This window comes from Anser anser (genome assembly GCF_964211835.1).
Source record: "Anser anser genome assembly, chromosome: 1".
Taxonomy (NCBI): Eukaryota; Metazoa; Chordata; class Aves; order Anseriformes; family Anatidae; genus Anser; species Anser anser.
In genome coordinates this window covers 110,783,923-110,799,865 of record NC_139720.1, presented here as the reverse complement: position 1 = coordinate 110,799,865, position 15,943 = coordinate 110,783,923, and the positions used below count along the sequence as shown (strand labels likewise).

Sequence of the window (15,943 nt, the reverse complement as noted above, 5' to 3'; positions counted from 1 at the left end):
AAAAGAAAAAGAAAAAGAAAAAGAAAAAGAAAAAGAAAAAAAGAAAAAGAAAAAGAAAAAGAAAAAGAAAAAGAAAAAGAAAGAAAAAGAAAAAGAAAAAGAAAAAGAAAAAGAAAAAGAAAAAGAAAAAGAAAAAGAAAAAGAAAAAGAAAAAGAAAAAGAAAAAGAAAAAGAAAAAGAAAAAGAAAAAGAAAAAGAAAAGAAAGAAAAAGAAAAAGAAAAAGAAAAAGAAAGAAAAAGAAAAAGAAAAAGAAAAAGAAAAAGAAAAAAAGAAAAAGAAAAAGAAAAAGAAAAAGAAAAAGAAAAAGAAAAAGAGAAAGAGAAAGAGAAAGAGAAAGAGAAGAAAGAGAAAGAGAAAGAGAAAGAGAAAGAGAAAGAGAAAAAAGAAAAACCCACAATTTGTAATGTTAAAGTTAACTTGCATTCTTTCATGATTATTAGTATACAAAGACTGTAGGCCATGCAAGTGCCTCCTCTTTTTCGTCTAAACTAAATCTAGCACCCTGGAATGCGGTATGTTATAGAACATGCCCTGGAGGTTCTCAGGTGTAAAATGAGTAAATTGCATGGTGGTAAAATCTAATTTTACATCCCATCACCCCACCCACAAAGAGAAACAAACAAACAAAAACCGTTGTGGAAAGAAACCCATACTCATATTTCCTTTAAAGACACTGAAAGATAAAAATCTGGGCATTGCAGAGTTGTGAGAAATTGTGTCAGGATAATCATTCTGTAATCCCTTCTGCAAGCAAAACGTGTGAATGTAGGAAAGCCTAACTGTGACAGAAACTCTACTTCCAGGGGTCTCCATCTGTGATATTCAAAGGTATAAATTACTTGCAAATGAGGCACATATCATATTACTGCTGTTACAGTGAAAGGCATATTGCATGCTTCCTGACTATATGCTTTCCTTTTAAAGGGTATGATAAACACAGCCTGCAGTTTCAGCTGACAAAATGTAGTTCTTGTGTCTTCTAGTGATTAATATGGGGTATCATCTGTTGCTGTCCTGTGTTTTATCACAGTAAAGTCTAGTCACTAAGTGCTCATGTATTAACCTGTTATCACACTCTATGCACTCACCTCCACCTCACAATGCATAATCCTGAATTTATCAATGTTTTCCTGAAACATTGAGATCTCTGTTTTATTATTATTATTATTATTATTATTATTATTATTATTTGGCTTTATCAACTGATCAACTGCGTATCTATTTTGTTTAAAAGCTCTGTCATGGAACAGTATGTTGGAGCCTTTGGTATTTAGTCAGTATGAAGGCTCTCCAAATAACTAGTTAATAAAATAATAACATTTTAATGTCTTATTTCATCTAGGCTCAGGAGCCTTTTTACAGACACTTGAATTAGTAGTAATACATAAGCAAACAATGCCTAAACTAAGGAACAGAGTTTACTTTTAAGGGGGGATTTGTGAGTTTATGCAACTTTACACAAGTGTGTACATAATATATATGTATTATGTTATATATATATTATATATAAAAGAGTGTCAGTGTTTTGGCCAGATGGAAAGAATAATGCCTTGGAAGATTAGCTCCTGATAAGAAAGTCAGTAGAGACTCATTTGCTTTCTTTGAGATCACAATGTGTTACTCTGCATTAAGTCAGTCTTTCAAAACTAGCCCGCAGATACAAGTCTAGGTAGTTTATTAATAGACCTGTTTGAAAAAATGCTGATTCAGTATCATCAAAACATTCTGTGGGAACAAGTTCATTTTTCTTAGTTACTCTTGACAGAAACTAGGCAGGTTTCCATGGAAACTTGCCTACTTCACCACCAATTTGCCTGTCTGGAGCCAGATTTCCAGCCATGGGATGAGTCTAAGCTGCTTGGCTCCTAGGGCTGTCAGGGTTCAGAGAACTTGAGGAAAGTCATCTTGAGTTTGTTTTGAAGAGCAAAAGCAAAAATATTGCTTCAATTTCTGTAAACAACATTTAAGGATTCTTGTCAGAAGAGATGTTGAAGTCTTTTTCCAGTGTGCAAACATTTTTCCCCCTCTCAGATTTTCACTCAGAAGAGGAAGTTTGTGCTATGACCACTAGTTTCTTGAAAAGCTGCCATGTATCATACTTCAGGTATGGATCTGCAGAGCATTTCCACTGCTTTTACAAAGTCACAAGCTAGCAAGAATTAGCCCTAATACTTGTCTGAAAATAAATTTGACTCCTTGATATGGCATGGTTTCAAAGGTGTAAGTGTAGGAGGAACATTGGCTTGGGGTAAGACATGTGACGATAGTTATTTTTTGATATATGTATATATTGTTCTTTTTAAGTGCTAGTATTGGTGTGCTGTGAAAGAAAACTAATCCTCTGACTGGCTTTTAAATTCTACATGGATAGTATTTGTTCTGAAAATGTGAGATTTTTAACAAAAGTCTCTGAAGTCAATATTTAACCTTGCTCTCAGTTTGCATTTGTTAAATATATAAAAAAAAAAAAGTGTATTTTTTTTTAAAAAAGGAGGCATTGATCCATTTGTTGAGAGAGAAAAAAATCACTTCAAAAACACCCTTTAAAAAGGCATGAAACAAAAACCAAAACAACACCAAAAAGCTCACACTTCATAGCTAGATTTTCTTTCATCTTAGGTGAGTTAGCCTTTATGCTCTTTGTTTGAGAATTCCCTAAGAGAAGTATTTTCATCACATTCTCCCAGATGTAGTATTTTCTTTACCTCTCATTGCAAAGAACAGTTGTCATCATTTTAGTCATCCATCTGTTTTGTAAGCTGGGTGTTTACAGTGTAAGAATATTAAAACCATCTCTCACACAGCAAAAAAACTAATGGAAAAATCTTACTTGCAGCTGTGGAGGAAGCAGAATCATGTCTGAACTTAAATATTTTAATCCCTAAGTAATAGCAAAGTATTGCACATCTTTGTAATGCACACAGTGTCAACTGGGAGAGGCAACAATTGTTCACGAGCAGTAAGATGTTAAGTAGCATCTAAATAGGAAAGATGTATGTCTTTTCATTCAATACATGTAAATTTACAAATCTTAATACATCTGGTTCTTGCCCCACAGATCATCTATCACATATTGTAGGCTCTTGTAAAGCACTGAGTCTTCAAGTCATAAAGTCACTGCCTTTACTTATTTTTAAATCCGCTCTGGAAAAAAAAAAAAAAAAAAAGCAATCTACGCCCACCCCACTCCCCACCTCCTTCCACCGTCTAAATCACTACCAAAAACAAAGCAAAACAAAACAATTATTCAACAGTCAGGAGCTATCCTTTCAGGTAAATGGTGACCTGTGTTTTTTCTTCTTTCTTCTAGCTTTGCTTCAATGTTTTCTTACTGTCCTAAATTCTACCCTCTGTTATATTTGTCTCATCTCCTTATTGTGATCTGAGCACTCTGACTGAGTTCCTTGGGGCCAGAAATTGTTTTCTGCTTCTTTACCAAGTCTAATATAAAATATCTCTTATTTTCCCAAGGCTCTTAACATCTACTACAGGTTGATACCTAACTATGAGTCCAAACTCTTGTGTGTTACATCAGACTTTAGTTTATTCATTTAAAAGAGTTTAGGCAGCCTCTTCTTTATTTTCTAGGATATATGTATGGAAAAGTTTAAACATAAAAAATATTGGTTATAAAATGAGGCTGCCTTTGACAAATGAAGTGCCAATGCCCTCAGGAAAATGCAAGATGGAATAATATGTCAGTTATTAGCTGGCAGAAAACCTGAGTTACATTTTTATACCCACTGTTATTTAACTGTGGATGCAGTCACTGCATGTATAGTAAGCCAGATTATTTCATGTTCATACATGTTTGAAATACTCTGGGGAGGTATCAGGAAGCGAGATCTATCTAGCAGACTATTCTCTAGATAACTCATATATGCTCACACACTGCGCTTTAGCTTGGGTTGGCAAAACATTGGGTCATTTTTAGAAATATGTCATGCTCTTACCTCCAGCTAGCTGCTATCTTTTCTGCGTTTTCTGTAAAATGCAGATTAGAAATGTTCGGTATCTTAGTCTATGCCATGGTGTGGATTCTTGCCACTAAGCTCTCATCTATCAATGTTTTCCTGGTGATTCTTACCCTTTGCACTAAGCAAGTGTGAAGATATTTTTAATTTTTCTTTTACTATACTTGTTTAATCATCATGAAATGTGCATCCTGCAAATGAAGTAGGAAAGAAAGTGCATCAGCCTCTGAGATGACTGAGTGTTATATGCTGAAAGATGTCAGAATATATACAGAGAGAATAATTATTCCTTGGAAGAAATTGAGTTAAATATTAATGTTTTTATTAATGATATTAGGGATGACTCTTTTACAGTTTTACTTCCTTGCAAAGCCTTCCTGGCACAGAGGAAAAATGTGGTCATAATATTCACAGTAATGCAATTAATTGTCAGCAATTACAAATCAGGTGGGAATACAAATTCTCTCTCTCTCTCTCTCTCTCTTTCTTTCTCTCTCTCTCTCTCTGTCTCTCTCTCTCTCTCTCTCCAGTAGACTTTGTAACCATTTTCTTATACAAATGAAATAATGCAGTCTAGAAAGCTGCTATCCTATGTTCTGTTTGGATTTAGAAGAATGACAGCTAATCAGCATTTAATAGCTATTTTGTCAGAGGTGTAATTTTGTTTAATTGTGACTATTCACTTTATGATAATTCATCATACCAAAGTCAATTTAATTACTTATTAACTTTGACTTATCAAGTCCTTCATATAACAAAACTACTGTTCGGAAAGTTGAGTCAATTATGGTTGAGTCACTTGTTAATTAAGACACTTCACAGTGTGTCATATAGAAAGCTAAAGTGAGCAACTAATTTCAGTAAAGATCAGATATGGGGAGGAAACCAAGGACTGGGGAAAAAAAAAAAAAAGAAAAAAAAAGAAAAACAACCTTCTCATAATTATTTAAGGGCATAGTAAACAAAGAGCTTTTTCTATGGGGAAGTTACACAGGGAAATGAGCTGAATTTAAGAATCTGATATGCTGTGACCTGGAAGGGAAAGAGAAAATCAAGTTTAGGGAGAGTTGTTTCTGGCTTTGAATGGTTAGGTGTATTGCTTGTGACAAATAACTAAAGCCGCACAAATAAATGTGCAAACATTTAACAGTATGGCTAAACCTCTTCTTCAAATCTGCATAACTGTGTTTAGAAAACAAAATATTCAGTGTGCTCTACAATCTTTTTCTTATATGTATGTTTTCCAGAATTTGCAACAGAAAACAATTATGAAATTAATTGTTTTGTGAAGGTACTGAGCTGAATGCGGATCTAAGCCTACATCTCATGTAGTCCAAAATTTAGTTATCATCACAATGTTGTTCTATTTAAAATCAGTTTTGGAATTAATCTACAGTGGATTTCATTAAATGTTATATGAACTGGCAATTAATTGCTATGTGAACTGGCAATCAACGGTTCTGTCTTTCCCCTCCCTCTCCTGAGAAGACAATCTGCACATCTTTCAAGTTGCATCTTTTGTAGCAGTTCTATCCTTTTTTCTTCACAGAAAAAAATATAGTTCTGTGTTGCTGGCTGAGGTACTGTGTCTCCTGTGACTTAAGCATTTCTTGTTTATTATTAATTCTGCTTAGCCTAGATATTCCTAGCTCTAGATCCTGCAAAACTATTGCAGAGGGTGCAGGTAGTTTGGGAATGTTGTTAAAACATATTTTCTTGTCCACAGTCTGGTGGATAGAAGGTTCCTAATTCTGAGCAAAAACCTTCCCTAAAATAATCTTACCTATCTCAATGGTGTGGGCATGTAACTAGCATTATTAGGAATGACCAAATTTCATGCCTCATCCCGTATTAACCTTTGTGAATCTTTGAAAGTATTCACATCAATGCCATTGGTTCACTTTCCAGTAAGGTCATTAGTTCCTGGGGAGTTTGGAGAGAATGCTGAAGGTAGAAAAAAGATTTAAAGAAAGGAACTAATGAATACAAAGTGGGGAGTAGACCAAGCAGTTGAGAATGGAAAATAAGAGTCAAAATAGAAAAAAAAAATATATATATATATGTATATGTATTCTAATACACACAAATGCTTTCTTCAGTTCTAGATCTAGTATTATCACAGTTATAGAAGTTGTTATTTCTTCAGTTAGAAATAGGATGAATATAATTATACCAACTTTTAAAGGGGACAATATAAACTGGGAAGAGTGGTTAGAACTTCTGAAAATAGTTTTGGGAGGCATTTTTACTATTGTCCTAACATAATAAATATAGATTGTGATCTTGCAACTCTGCTAAATCTGCAATCTAGTCATTGAACCATGTTGTGTTTGTTTGTTTGTTTTTCTCATGTGTCTTTATCTTTTAAAACAATTTATATATATTACACTGTTTCTTAGAATAGTTTTGATTCAGCATAATTTTTTATCTGGTCCTGAATCAAATATGTTTCTTGATGTCAGGTGTCTGTCTGTTCCCTGATCTGTTTTACCAGACACCAGTATTTGGATTAGCATAACTAAAAAGGGTGACGTTTGCAGGGAAGGAAGATAGGAAAGTAACAATTGTGCTCAGCAGTTGTTTAGACTAATACTGATGCTGAAAGAAATGAATGTGAAATACTATTTCTGGGATACTTGAATTTGATTCCCTGTTCTTTAAACTGTTCAGAATTCCTTTTCATCTATTTGGTAAATTACTTAGACTTGGACTGACAGTTATTTCAGCACCTAATTGCCATGGATTTTAATGGAAGTTAGAAGACAAAATACTCATATGACTCTGGACTTAGACTCTTTGGTATCCATAAATCCTTACAAAATAAAGAGGAATTAAATAAAAATTAATTAATAAAAAATATTATTTTTCATTAAAAAACACACAAAAATTATTTTCAATAAAAATATGAAGGGCTTGGATGTTATGTCAGTGGAACAGTGTCAGATAAAAGATCTCTTTTCCATGTAACTACATATGTACTCACTTGAACATAAATAGGACAATTTCTATCTCCTCTGAGGCAATATGGCAAATCAGGATATGATTTCTTTGGCAAAGGAAATTTCACTGCATAAAATTTGATTTGTCTCTTTTCATTTGGAATAAAATGCTTCCTAATAAAGAATGCAGATGGATCATTTCCCAAGTTCCTTTAAAAAAAAAAAAAAAAGAGAGAGAGAGATTAAATGAACCAGCAAGCAAGACTTTTGAATGATGCTTTCTTATAAAAGCGTTGAAGGCCAATGAAATATGTAAAAATTCCTCTAACATGTTCATGCTTTTCATTCCCTTTCCCCAGAATAGTATCAGATATTAATAAATTTTCCTTTGTGAAGTTTATTGTCTGAGACCTGCTTCTCACCTTAGGAAAAAAAAAAACAAAACACTCCTCCCTGGCCTTCCTCCCCAGTAAGCAGAAGTTTCCATTTCCCTCTTTGTCAAGGCACGCCTTTTGAAATAATAAGTGGAAGTCACATTTCTTCAGTATTGCTTTCGTCACAACAAAAAGGTCTACAGAAGCCTGGGAAAATAAAAGTGAGCAAGTAGCAATGTGTGCTAAAGTTCAAAGGGTGGGTTTCACTTACTGTGGTATTTTTCACTTTAGCTATCCAAAATATTGATTGTTGATGAAATTAGTTGAGTGAGTGATCAAAGCATTCATTTTCTGTAAGCCAGCTTCAGTTAATATTAAGTATGTGAAAATGGGGAAAAAGTGAACAGAATCACAGGGGGCAGATAATTTGAATTATTAAATGGGGATTTGAAGGAATGGTAGGCTGTCTTTTGACTGTGGGATTGCTTTATAAAACACAACTTGAAAGCATATTTCCAAGTACTGGAAATTGTAGCATAGCCTACAATCAGTAGCTTTTTGGTAAAGTAAAACCACCTTTTATGAGGATAATAGCAAAACTTTGATGTTTGAATAAGATCACACTTGGTTTTCTCTTGCTAATTAGAAACTATTCTCTCATAGTATGTATGTAACAACAGTTTTTGGTCAGTATTCAAAATATTTTGCATGATGTAAATTAATTATTTGATGTGTAAGTTCTGAGCAAGCTACTTTTAATCCCAGTTGTGGATGTATTCACTCCATCTGCCCAATTCCTGATAATCATTCACACTCAAATCTTTGAGGATTTATCATAGTTTCCACTTGAAAATGCAAGTACTTTCATAATATATGTTGATGTGAGGGAGAACATGTTAAAGAAGCTAAGAGTATTAACTTTCTTATAGAAGATTTGGCTGTTGCAAGAATTAGGTATATTTTATGTGAAAATACTGGTGAACTGTACAGAACAAGAATTAGGTGTAAAGAACTAAATATATACTACAAAGTGCACATCCAGAATTTCTTTAAATCTCTATCAGAATATCTTTTTTTTTTTCTTTAAAATGTAGACATTTTAATATTGATGATGTTATAAATATTGGATTTAGTAATGTTCTCACTCTCATTGAGACTGGGCTATAGTTCTAAAAAGAGACTTGCTTAAAAGTGAAGACAAATATATATCCCCATTTATCGTGACTTTTTAAAGAAACTCTTACATTAATCTTACATAAAATCATACATAATCTTACATAAAATATGTTCATGTCATGCTTTCACTTTGTAAGCATGAATAAAGCAGGTGTTTGGATAGAAATTCTAGTTAAAACATTCTTACACTGTTTCCAATCCCTCCCAACTGTGCAGGTATTTCAGGAAAAAGGGGAAGAAAAAAAAAAGGGGGGATTAGTTACATCAATATTTTTTGTTCCCCTTACTTCCCACTATATGTTTAACATATTGCAAGTGTTAAATATAGGGGAAATAATTTTTGGAAGAAAAATCCTATTCAAGAAAGGTAACAAAGGGGTTTGTTTCTTAACAGTAGGAAGGGTACAATATCTTACTTTCAGAAATAACGTCTCTATTGTTCAGCTCAAATCACAATTGTTTTTACTATTTTACTATCAAAATATGATGACTATCTTTTAAAACTTTAGACAACTAAACATTGTATTGACATTCTCTTCAGTACATTTGTGATAACTCCATGATCTGAAGAAAACCCAGCAAAATATTTTAACAGCAACTCCTATGAGTTTCATGTAATTTAACTTTTTTCCATCTTCAGGATGAGTATAAGAGAGGCTAATGATAAATCCCATATGGGAATAAGTGGAGTCCCCTTTGTTCACATGAAAATACACAATACACCCGTGTATGTGTTATATTGGATAGCTAGCATTTGACTATTTTATCACGCAAAAAGCTCTGCATTGATCAGTTTGAATGTATTTTTCCATTACAGCGGATGAGTCCCACTGAGTAACAAAGATGAACATTTAGAATTTAATCAAAAACATGAAGAGACAATATTTTCCCAGTAAACTGACTTTGCTGAGGCAGAAAAGTTATGCTCTCTATATCTACTGTCAATTATAGTCCTAACTAATTCACAAAATAATCAAAGATATATGGTCAGATGTTAAGGATGGTGTATGTTCATGTGCCTGATAAAATATATTTTCTGTGTATTTTAGTATTTTAAACTCTATTAACTCTACTTGTGATTTCATGATTTAAATTATTTTTCCCCCACTAGTCCTATGTTGAAAACAGTGATATTGGAAAGCACAGAGTTTCTTTATGTGTTTCAGAAGGGTGTGAGGAACAATAACAACTAATACTTCCTGGGATGGGAAAACTCCTCTCTTCCCTAGTGAGCAAGGAAGTCTATCCACACCCAGTATTTTCCAGAGGCCATTCACCACCAGAGGAGAGTAAGAGAAGGCAGGGAAAACTGAATTCAATATAGTGTAGGGATAAGATAAAGGCTGATAAAACAGATGAGGTAATGTTTCTAAAGGTACATTTCTAACTTGTTAGAAACTGTTTTTAAATGTATATTCACTGGTGATACCTTTTCAAGACCTTGTCTAGACATAGCATTATATGAGTAAGAATTCAAAATAAATTTTCCCTTAATATGTCTTGACAATAAAATGTAAATGTGAAAATTTGGAAGCAGAAGAAAATTGGGAAGAAGGGATGGTATACTTCTGCAAGGGTATACTTCTGCAAATTGCAGAAGCTAGTCCTCTGTTCTACTGAAGCACTTACAATGTCATAGTCTTATTCAAAACCTTAAAAAAACAGCCGCTCACTCCCAAACTATGTTATATCAATAGTCATGAGATGCAATCAGGTTCATGATATCAATTTTTTACCTTAAGATTCTTACCCCACAAACATTTTAGTGATGTACTCTAAGAATATGTTTATTCATAGGCTGCTTAAACTAGCTTTGAACTGGTTAACTCAGATATCATTGAATCAGATTTTCTAAACAAATATGTTACCTGAGAGACTTGAAGTTCTTAGTATTCTGAAGATTTTACTCTTTCTTTTCAATGAGTAGGCAAACAAAAGTCAGGCTGACTACAAAGCACATATTATCTTGACTGATGAAGTCAAGGTCTTCCTAAGAAACAGACCAAGCTGTTTTGTCTGCTAGATACAGATTCAATACGGGAGCTGCAATGGAAAATAGACTAACAGAAAGCTAATGGACTGGGCATCAAGGAAGATGATCAGGTTCTAAAAAAAAGCTTATATTTTCCCAGGAATGCGAATTACCCAAGCAAGCCTTAACACTATTCAGCAAACAGTGTATACAATTGGTAAATCTAACCTGGAATCCGTTCTTAAGGCAATAGCTGCATGTCAATATAAACACATCAAGAGACACCAATCAAGAATTGTGGGTTTGCTAATTGTGGACATCTGTTTTGAATGTTTGTCACTGACGTGATCACACATGAAACACATGGAAACACAAAAATTTTTCCACAGATGGGAGCATTGTGAAAGCTCTCTGGATAGCCTCCTTTTAACTTGCTAATGGCTCAAATTTGTTTTTGTTTCAGTTGGCACAGTGAAACCATAAAACATTTTTAACCTTCTGTTAACCTTCACATTATTTTAGAGAAACAGGTGCATTCAAGTGGTTGATCATCCATAGAATACTTCTTCAAACAATCATAAAGTTTTGAGAAACGTAAAAATAAGGAATTCTAAACAAAAGTGAAATACTTTCTCCTGAACACCTGTCTATTCAACTGAGGAGTCACAGGAAAAAATAAATAAATCAAGAAATGTTAGCAATTGCCAAAACTTAAAGCATTATTTATTATTCCAAAAGCTAAGATACTTCCCCTAATGTTAAATGTAAGGTATATATACACATCTTTCCTAGGTTTGAGGCCTAAGGAAGTAGTGGGAGCCCTACCCTTTGGACTATTTCTTCAATTACATTTTTCAGTAGAAATACAAATTCCAAAGTGGGTTGTTTTGTTTGTTTGTTTGTTTCTATTTTATTTTTATTTTTTTCTCTTCATCCCAAAGAAGTGAAGTCAACTTTTATTTTAGTCAAAATGAGTGCAACTATCTAATGCAGACTGGACAAGGGATATACAGACACGATACTTAAATATATCAAGGGTTTTTTCATGCATGTTTTTGTTGTTGTTGTGGTTGTTTTTTAAATATAATTTAACAAGATTTTTTTTTTGGACAAATTTGCAGCAAATACAATGAAGACTAAGGAAAAGGAAAAAAAAAAGTTAATGATTTAAAGAATTTCAACTCACCTATATGTTACTAGGAGGTAACTCATTCTGGAGAACAGACGTTAGCGTGTGAATACTTCCCCCTGGAATATCATTCCTGCTACTAGCAGTCATCAGTGAAACTTCTGCTGTTGAGGGTGATGAAAGAAGGCAGACTAACATTTCCACTAACTGAATATAGTCCATTATGTTATTTGATATTGAGGTATGTATGTAAGAGTTTTAGTGTCTTTGTACGCTAAACTAATTTAACTGCTACTCCTGTCAGCAGTAGCATTTCTTGGACTACTGTACTTTGAAGTATTTTAGCAACTACTATAAACAATAACTTGAAGATCTAATCTCAGCTTTAGCTGGTATTCCATAAAACACTGAACTGTCTAGCACAGTGATAGCAAAGACCTGATCAATAGTTTTTATACTTTGGAGAAAAATGGATATATGTTTTATAAAAATAGGTTTTCTATTTGTTCAGATTTCATGATGTATATACCATTGTCCTTTCTCAGTATAATTTTCCTCCTATGTAGTGGCTGTGTTTGGCTTTTTTTTTTTTTCGTCTAGTTTTCAGTCCTTACATTTGAGATTCATTAAGATGTTTAAGGAACTTATGCAAAAAAAGACAGAGTTTACTATTTTTGAGAGGATTTTGAAGTAGTTCCTCAAGTGGATTTTCAGGCACAATGAATAGGTCCTCTGCTTTATTGGTGATTCCCTAAACAGGTCTTCTGATATTCACTTCTTGTAAGTGGGATTATTTTTTTAATTGGATTTTTTATTTGTATATAAATGGATTTTACAGCCTTTTTGACAGAAGGTTACAATACCTAAAGTTAGCAGAGTTGTTTATGAGGATTGCTGGGGTTTATTTCCTTCACTTTTTTTTTTCCTTGTCTAGTAAGCTAACACAGAAACGGGAAATGTAAAGTAAGCAGGATTTTTTCTTCTTCAATGAGAATTAGAGAACAGTTCACTACTCCATTAAAAACCATGAGGAGCTACATCTGAGAATCTGAATCCTTCAGTTTAAGCAATACATGCCTGTTCAGTTTGGGATTAAATTTTTATATATGAGAGAACCTTCCAGGTACTTCATAAAGTTCATCTTATGGAGCTTTCTAAGCAATATTACTTTACCATATACGGTATGGTAATAACAGTCAGACCAATACAATTTTAATAATTAGTTTTTAGTTTAATAAATAGTTTTTAGTTTTAATAGTCTTGTTTTTAATTTAACTTTCAAATTTGAGTCAGTTACTTTTCACCTCATTAAGAAATATTTTGTTCTGTTATGTTAACAAATGCATAACAAGCAAATCATAAAATAATTGCTTTATAACCACGTTAGAAACATAGCCCATCTTTGGAGGTAGAAGAGAATATTTCAAATCCTACTATTAGTACTTCAGCCATGCTCCACCCGGTCATGTGCTTTCTATGATTTGCAGCAAATTTATCCCAAGCATTTGTATGCACAAAAACTGTACCCACAGCAAAACACAAACATGAGTCTCAAAGGGTGAAGGGCTATGAGCCACAACAGAAATTAGACTGCATTCCTTGCACACAAACTCATTATATCAAATTCTGCTTAAAAAAATATAAGGATTACTACATTACTTGGCACAAGTAGTTTCATGAAAATAAACTACAAAGAATAAAATGAAGTATCTTTTTACTAAGAAACATGTAAAGGTGACTTCAGATAGCACAAGGAAAATAAAAACTTTTTTTTCTTAGATCAGCAGCATATGCATTAGACACTAATGATGTTCACAGAAATGTTCTTAAAGTGTAATTCGTTAGGAAGATGATACTAAAAAATATCTGAAGTTTTAGAATAACAGTCAGTGTTAAAGGTCAAATCAGCCTTCTTGAGAGGATAAGATCATACAATTTATCAAATGATTTACACTAGGTGTTGTGATTTATCATACCTAATTTTTATCTACCTAATTTTACTAGTGATCTGCTTCTTCTGTTAGACTTGACAGCAGCTGTCGATTCTGTGTGTTTTCCTACTGACCTGTGATTTCTTGTTGAAATGAATTTTCAGTTGGTTTTCCTCCTTTCTCACTGCAGTGAAGAGCATAAGGGATGGAGCCATATCTGTGAGGTCTTAGTCTGTTCTTGACTTGCTAAGCTCTTAAAAGCTGCAGAGTACTCTGGAATATATATTTGCCATATATATTTGCTATATGATAACTGAGGCTCAGAAATATAAAATGAGAATCCAGGAACAGTTAGAGCTGGTATTCACATGGTCCTAATAGAAAAGGTTTCTATGTGTAGGGAGAAAATGATAGTCAAATGATGGTCAAATGATTGGTCAAAGCTGACCAGCTGACACCTATTCTGAGCTTGCCAGAAAATATATATAGCTTGCCAGAATAAGTAAAATTCCAGTGAAGCGCAGAAACATTCTAGCGTTCCCAGTTGGACAGTTCCTTGAGGTCAATGTGTCTGGTGAATTTGAAAAAAAGCTGGAATTTTAAATAAAGTAAATGTGAATAAGGTAAAATGGTCTACAAAGAGTCTACAAAAGTCCCTGTCCCCTGTGTCCCTGGAGGTAGGGATTTTCATTAAAACAGACTTTAGAATCACTTCCAGTCCCCAAAGAAGTGCTTTCCATTCCTTCTGTGACTTGGTTATCCACTTCCTCCTCCTTGCTGAGACCTTTCTGTTTGAGCTTAAGGCTCATGGCTCCAAGATATCTCTCGTCTCACATGCCTCTGGAAGCTTCAGATTTCGTAATAGACAATTTAAGTGAGCTCTTTGAAAAAAATATATATATATAAATAAATCCATAAAAATCATACTGTCCTCTAATCTATCAGTGACATAAAACATACATTTTAAATTATAATAAAGCTCTACATAGAGAGTTAAATGCATGTTACATACATTTTAAACTTTTCAGATGCCACAACAATGGGTGACTGTTTAGCAGCCTCTCAGGGTGGTCAGAAGATGGCTATTCTTCTCTAATGTAGAGCCTCTTAATGCTTACCTTCATTGCAGAAGATTGAAAGTAGTATTTTTAGATTTGTATGGTTGTCAAAAATTTAGCAGATCCTGGAGATTTAAAATGATTTTCTCAACTGCCACTGATGTTAAGAGATACTTTGGAAGCTTTCTGGGATGCTTCAGATTCAAATGCCATATTAAAGAGACTGATATCAACAACCAGTTATTTTCAGGTGTTTCTGTATTAATGACAAATGTGTGCTTCTTCATTTAAAGTGCAAGGTACTACATGAGTATAAGAAACAGTCATGTTGAAGAAGAAACTGTCAGTATGAAGATGAAACAGTCTTCTTCTGGAGAATTTAGTGATCTAGTACAGACTTGAAAAATGATTCAGTGAAAAAACTTACTGACTTCACCATATGTTTGCAGAATTACTAAACAAGCATCACAGACAGCAAAAATAAATAAATAAATAAACATACCTATTTTTGAGAGAGAAACTGAAATTCTCTGATTACCTTCTGAGGAAGTCTATCTTCTTCTGCAAGAAGGCTGACAGAAGACAGAAGACATTGAATCAGTATCTTCAAAGCTTATTCCGGTACATGAACTATAAATCTATTTTTCTTACATCTTCGTACTTAATGCAATTCAGAGATGTCTGCACTTTATTTAGTAATCTAATGACTAATCAATAGAAATGACTATTCTTTTCCTCTTGTAGAAGGCGTCCAGTTTACATTACTGTTACTATGTAGTTTATTTATCTCTATTTCTGTTGCATGAATTTGTGTCTTACAGGCTACTTAGTACTTGTACTTGGATGGCAGAAGAATGGCTATTTAATCTTTCTTATCCTCTCCTGTACTCTGAACACTTCCAAAAATAATTATTATAATAATAATAAAAATTATGTTGTGATTTTGTCCATGCAAATAAGATGTAATTTGTTTCTCAGTGCAGAAACCATGCTGTGCCTTGGTGTGGAAAGGGAAGTAACGAGTTGCTTTAGAAAAACTTAAAACAGTAAGATTTCACTATACATAGAGTTAGGAAGCTGGAGGAATAAGATTCTTGTTGTAAGGTTATTTAAAATAAATAAATAAATAAACAAAATGTAGAGAGCTCATTTTCTTTTAATTGATTTATTCTTTCTAATTTTTTCTTTTATTTATTGTTGCCAAGTCTTTCCCTAGTTTAGATCAACTGAAACACACAGAAGCACTCAAAATGCATTCAGTTCATATTGCTTCACCACTGCTTGAATGAATTATGAATTATACTACTTGCAGAATGACTAGAAGTTAGGAATGAAAAGAATGGAAATCTGGAACCAGAACTACACAATCTGTTCGTTTGTTCCTAAGGA

General features: G+C 33.4%; 1 long non-coding RNA gene across 2 annotated transcripts; it reads right to left on the bottom strand.

The window, feature by feature from the left end:
- Positions 1–4,576: 4,576 nt before the first annotated feature.
- On the bottom strand, positions 4,577–15,171 carry LOC310888434. Of its 2 annotated transcripts, XR_014575907.1 has the most exons (4): positions 14,615–15,171; positions 11,623–11,729; positions 7,337–7,495; positions 4,577–7,124 (listed from the first exon to the last, which is right to left on the bottom strand). It is a non-coding gene; the product is annotated as an uncharacterized lncRNA (long non-coding RNA). The 2 variants fall into 2 exon arrangements; XR_014575906.1 differs by having other exon boundaries at positions 4,577–7,495.
- Between the last annotated feature and the right edge of the window lie 772 nt (positions 15,172–15,943).